Here is a 6000-nt window from a genome sequence, read left to right on the forward strand (position 1 = left end):
AACAAATGTCAAAAATAGGGGAAGGAACTGAAGAGACACTTCTCTAAATGACATCTAGACAGGCAATAGGCACATAAAAAATAATAGTATCAGTGATCTTCAGGAAAGCACAAATTGTAATGACAATAAGGTCTCACCTAACATCAGTGACAAAAGCCTATATCAAAAAGGCCAGAAATTCATGGAGAAAGGAACCTCATTCACTATTGGTAAGAATAGCAGTTGGTTCTGCCTCCCTGGGAAACAGTATGGAGATGTCTTAAAAAAAAAAAACCTAAATATCTGACCATCATACCATCATATGATACAGTAATCCCACTCTTTAGTATTTATGCCAAGAACACAAAAATACCAGGTCAAAAAGATATTTGCTTACCTATATTCACTAAAAAACTATTTATAACAGCCGGAATCTGGAAACAACCCAAATAATCCAAAACCCAATGACTGAAAAACTAAGTTGTGATATATATACACAACAGAATACTATTCAGCTATAAGAAAAGATGAAATCTTGCATTCTACTACAACATGGATGGAACTGGAAGGGGGTGAGGGTGGTCACTCATACTAAATGAAACAAGTCCAAAAGAGAAAGATAACTACAAAATGATATCACTCACACCTGTTAAACAAAGACACAAAGCAAGACAATAGACAAATTCAGTGAAAACAAACCCTTAGACTCTGACAACAAAGCTGAGGTTACCAAAGGTGGGGGAGGCCTGCAAGAAAAGGCTCCTAATCAGTGTGCTGAAGAATATTGGCACTTTAGTGGTGGGTATGATGTGAAAACATTGTACCCCAAAGCATACAAACACTTGTACTTTTGTAACCCGACATTACCCCAATAAATAAAATAAACATTGGGGCCAGAGAGAGAATACAGCGATAAGGCACTCAACAGACCCTGGCTTGTCCCTGGCACTTCAAATGATCCACTGAGCACCATCAGGAGTGATCCCTGGGCCCAGAGTCAGGAATAAGCCTTGAGTACATGAGTGTGATCCAAAAACAAAAAATAAGCAAGTCGGTGCAAATAAAATTCAATGGGGTAAAAGTTCAAGAATTTGCATTTCTAATACTCCCTGGGGTGATACTAGTCCCATCATAAACTGCACAGTTTAAAAAGCACTGCTGTAGAGGGCTGGAGCAATAGTATAGCAAGTAGGATGCCGGACTGCACACGGCCAACCCAGGTTCCATCCCCAGCATCCAATATTGCCCCATGCACTGCCAAGAGTTTCTGAGTACAGAGCCAAGAGTAACCTCTGGGCATTACCAGGTATGGCCCAAAAAGGGAGAAAAAATAAAAATAATCACTGCTATAGAAATTGTCCTTCATTTTATAATTGCACCTTTATAATATCATCCGCAACACATACCAAGCAGTTCCAACAAACCAGACTGCACTAAACAACCCACCAGCTTCATTGCATGTAATCTCCCAACCAGCATTTCACAGATGAGGAATCTGAGGTAGTTAAACTGCTACCTCTCTGCAGGAATATTAACTTGACTGCCAAATGTAGTCTGCTGAGCCTGGAGTCCCCAGCGTGACATGAGAGGCTCTGGAGAAACCCTGATGCCAGGAGAGCATTTCTTCGGAAACCCAGTACTCATATCACACTAGTTTGGGGAACCCTTAATGCCTTCTCCCATAGAAGCCCATCTCTGATATTTCTTTCACTCTCAAGCACTTCCTTCTCCCATGACATGCTCTGGAAGCTTCTGCAGCTATCCTAATTCTAGAGCCTGTTAAGTTGGTCCCTGCCAAAAGCTTTCGGGGGGGCCCACTCTAGTGAAAGTATCTCACCCAGAGCCTGGCTCCCACTTGTGTGGGAAAACCTCTGGTTTTCTCCCCTCTTGATGTAAACCACTGGTTCATTCCTACTGGATGTACATCCATTGGGAAACCCCTCCTGGGATGCCCCTCCTCTCTTTGGGTACTACTTTGATTTACAATGCAGTCTCCTCTCTCAGAACTTCCTGCCCCTGCAACAGGCTGTCTTCACCAGGGGTCCCTCGGAGGGGAGCGGGTTGAGTTTCCCTCCCCGCCTGAAGCAGAGCACCAGCAGCCGAAAACCTCCAGAACCCAGCCACAGCCATGCTCAAGGCCACTCTCCACATACTCAGATGAGCCACACACATGAAGGAACCAACAGAGGAACCCAGGTATACGGGACCCATGGATGAGATCTCCAAGCCTGCTCAGATTGGGACTGGGCCTCCTCCACCCAGATCCCCCATTTTCCAGTAGCCTGACAGTCACACCCACAAACTGCCCCCTGGTGCCATGTAATCTCATCAACAGCTAAGATCCAGAGACTATAAAACAAAGCTCCTGGAAGAGAGGTACCCAGTTCTTCCTGGAGCCTCCATCCCTCTCAGAGATCCCAGCAAGCTACTGAGAGTATCCCGCCTGCAGGGCAGAGCCTGACAAGCTACCCATGGCATATTCAATATGCCAAAAACAATAACAATAACAGGCCTCACTTTGTGTTCCTGGAGTGAGCAGACGCCATTGGGCTACACTGGTACGCAATAGAGATGAATGGAGGCATTACTGGCACCCGAGCAAATCAATCAACAACAGGGTGACAGTGCTACAGTGCTCCTCTCTCAAAGAAATACTAGTAGCAAGAAGAAAGACCTCTCTAGACCTTCCAAAGCATTCCAGACGGCCAAGTAGTGAAAACAGCTGTGTTTCAGAATCATGGTGAAGGAAGAAAGGGTGAAAACCTTCGAGTCACCGCACAGGTCAAACTCTGCTCTGCATTTGGCACCCAAAGCTAAGGACAACCATACCCCTTAGGTCCTTCAACTCCCAAACTCATACCTTTCCACTCTCAGATATGGCCACATCCCCCCTCGCCCCTACTGTCAGGATCTCAGCAAGAGAGCACAGGAACAGAGACAAGGAACAGATGTGGGGGGTTGCTCTTGCTGGGGCAAAAGCCATCTTCAAGATGCTTTTCCCTCCTCTTCACCTCTTGTCATTGCCTGGCCCTTGCCAAACTACAGAAATCACTGTTTGAAATTGAAAGCACACACCACATGCACAGCTGACTAAGTTTTTCCTCCCTCATTCAGCAGGGCACAGAAGGGATTTTCACCCTCTACAAAGGAAGGAAACTAATCAACATTTCAATTCAACAAGCATTTCCTAAGGGTCTCCTATAAGTCTTGCCCTGCACACTGATCCCTACAGGGAACAGATAGGAAGTTAGAGAAATGGTCCCTGCTACGGGGGGTTCTCCACTAACATAGTTCTCTTCTTGTGCCCTACCTGGGATAACTTGGACCACTCCTCACTATGGAGCCATGTAATAAATCACACCTCCCACTGTTGTTTTGAGTTTTAGAAAGGCAAAAGTGGACGAGTGCCCAGGAACAGGAATGCAAGACTCCTCTCACCTCTTTCCTGATGCAGTTTCCAGAGATAGGTTTTCACAGGCCAGGGTATAATTTGGTGTCAGCCAGAAAGGGTCCAGTTTCAGGCATCACGGGGCAAAAAAAAAAAGCTTTCGGAGACTATAAATGTTGAGTTTAGGTTCTAGAGGTGGGAAGAACTGATTAAAGAAAGACTGGGAATTGGGAAGGCAGGGAACAATCCAGATGAAGAGAATGGATTTGAGATTAGGGAACAAAGTGGGAACACTGCTGAGAGAAGGGGCACCAACCTGGAAAGATGGTTTGGTTTGTGAAAAAAAAGAAAGAAAGAAAGAAAGAAATTGAAGATTTCCGAAAGGCCCAATAAAGAAGTTTGACTTGAGCCAAAAGCCAGTGGCCTACGAACAAGAAGTAAAGACCTCCTCCCATGAGTCTTGAGTGACTGAGGACAACCAAGCTACCCAGAGACCTCACACCTCACAAGCTCCATCTGTGCAGCCAGTTGCTCCTTTTAGGAAATAGCCTGGTGCGGGGGGGGGCACTATGACAGAACTCTCCACTCAATTTCCAACATCAAAGAAATTAGAAATAAACATGCAATATTTCAGGGACTGGCTTACATTAGAGCACATCAGCATGGAGAGCAAAGTCATGTAGTCATTTTTTTAAATTATCATGAATAATATAGAAACACAGAAAAATGCTTTTGACATGCTAAGTGAGAAAGAGCAGAACCTAAAACAACATGCATACCATTATCAAGAGCGCAGTGGGTGCGGCAGCGGGGGCACAGGCTGGGAACAGACAGAACTGAGTTCTAACTGTGACTGCAACTTAAGAGCATAAAACCAATGGCGGGTTTTACCTCTCTTCCCCTAAAGATAATGGGGAGATCATAACAACCACCTTCCTAAAGGTTTTCAAATGCCTGCCAGAGCCCTGAATTTCAACATCCTCTATTCTCTCAATAATAAATTCTCACAATAATAATTCTCACAATAATACAGCCAAGTGAGCCCTCACTCTTTGGGGTTTTATTTTTCTGATTTGAATAAGGGGGAAAAGCAGTTCTTTTATACCCAGGAGGTGAGCTTCCTGAAGGCAGGACTACAGCATCTTGCTTATTTCTGTGTACCCAGAATGAAGAAAGAAGACAGTAAGATAATGGGTGGGTTGTTATTACCACTACCTGCAGTAGTGTAAAAGGTAGTTGGCAAATGCCTCTCGCTAGCAGATACCAAAACTTAACTATGATCAGGCCACCTCACCTCTTATGCCCCCTATAATCAAGCAAGAATCAAGGTAAAGTTCCCAAGAGCCAGCCTCTATGGGTTGAGGAGTACCCCAGCTCACATGGGTTGATGAGTATCCCAGCTCACAAGGGAGATTAACATCATCACAGCAAGCACTGGGCCAGAGCTGGTGATTCAACACAAGAACCCAAAGTGTTGAAGACCTCCCAGGATTGAACTGAACACTTTCCAGCCTAGAGAAAAAGGGCAGGGCCTGTTCCGGGTGGTCAACACTGAAGCCCAAGGATCCAACCATCATCCAGGAAGTGGTTGGCCATTCTCCTAGGGGAGGATTCTCTCCAGGATGCTCCCCAATGCAGCTTCAAGTTGCGTGTAGTTATGAGTGTTCAAGTGGAAAAGCAGTTAGAGGCATTGAGACCGCTCACTCTGAAGAGCCACACCCCATGGAGCTTCTGAAGGAAGATGCTGCACACGACAGACACCACAGCTGGTCCAACCAACTGGCCTCATCTACTCCCACTGGTATCTCCAAAAGACACCAAATCACCCCAACTCCACTACTCCAAAAGCTACTCTGATGCTGAGACTGTTTCAAAGGCATTTCTGTCCTTAACTTTAGGTTTTACCTTTCACTGAAATGCAAATACACGTAAGCTCCTCGTATTGTTTTTTTAGCAGAAGGAAAGAATGAAAACTCTACTGCTATCTTCTTTCCCTCTGCTACCATGAAAAACAGTCTGAAGATGGGATCAGGAGTTCTTTCATATTCAGGTACAGTTTACAGAAGGTAGTAGAGTCTTAGGGGAAAAAGAGAGAGATGCATCAAAGATCTAGGAGAACAGAGTCAGTGAAAGCCAATCTTATGGTCCCCATCATGTGTTGAGATTTGAGAGTGGTACCCTGTGTGTAATGAGCTATACCACGACACACAATAAAGATGAGAAAATTCCCTGGAGATCAACACTAGACTCTGAACCTTGAGACTCAAAGTTACCATGATTCCTTGTCCCAGAAAACTGCATGAACCTTTAGACTTGGTTACTGGATCCTTCACCCCAATGCCAATCTCCAGCTTGTCCCGGTGAATGAGAATGATGACAACTCACATCCCTCAGCAAAAGTGAAGTATTGTTGTGCCACTCCAAGAAAAGCATAAAAATGTCTAGTTCCCCTCACCCCACTATCCTCCTTCATTACTTACCATTTGAACACAAAGAGATACACACACAGAGACACACCCCAGAGAAGCCAGCACAATACCTGCATACCCACTTCATCCAAGAGGAAGCTAAGAACAACATGTCATGCAATCAAATTCAGAAAGGGCTGAAGGAGAAGAACACAGGGAAGCCGA

This window comes from Sorex araneus, chromosome 3 (assembly GCF_027595985.1).
Source record: "Sorex araneus isolate mSorAra2 chromosome 3, mSorAra2.pri, whole genome shotgun sequence".
Taxonomy (NCBI): domain Eukaryota; kingdom Metazoa; phylum Chordata; class Mammalia; order Eulipotyphla; family Soricidae; genus Sorex; species Sorex araneus.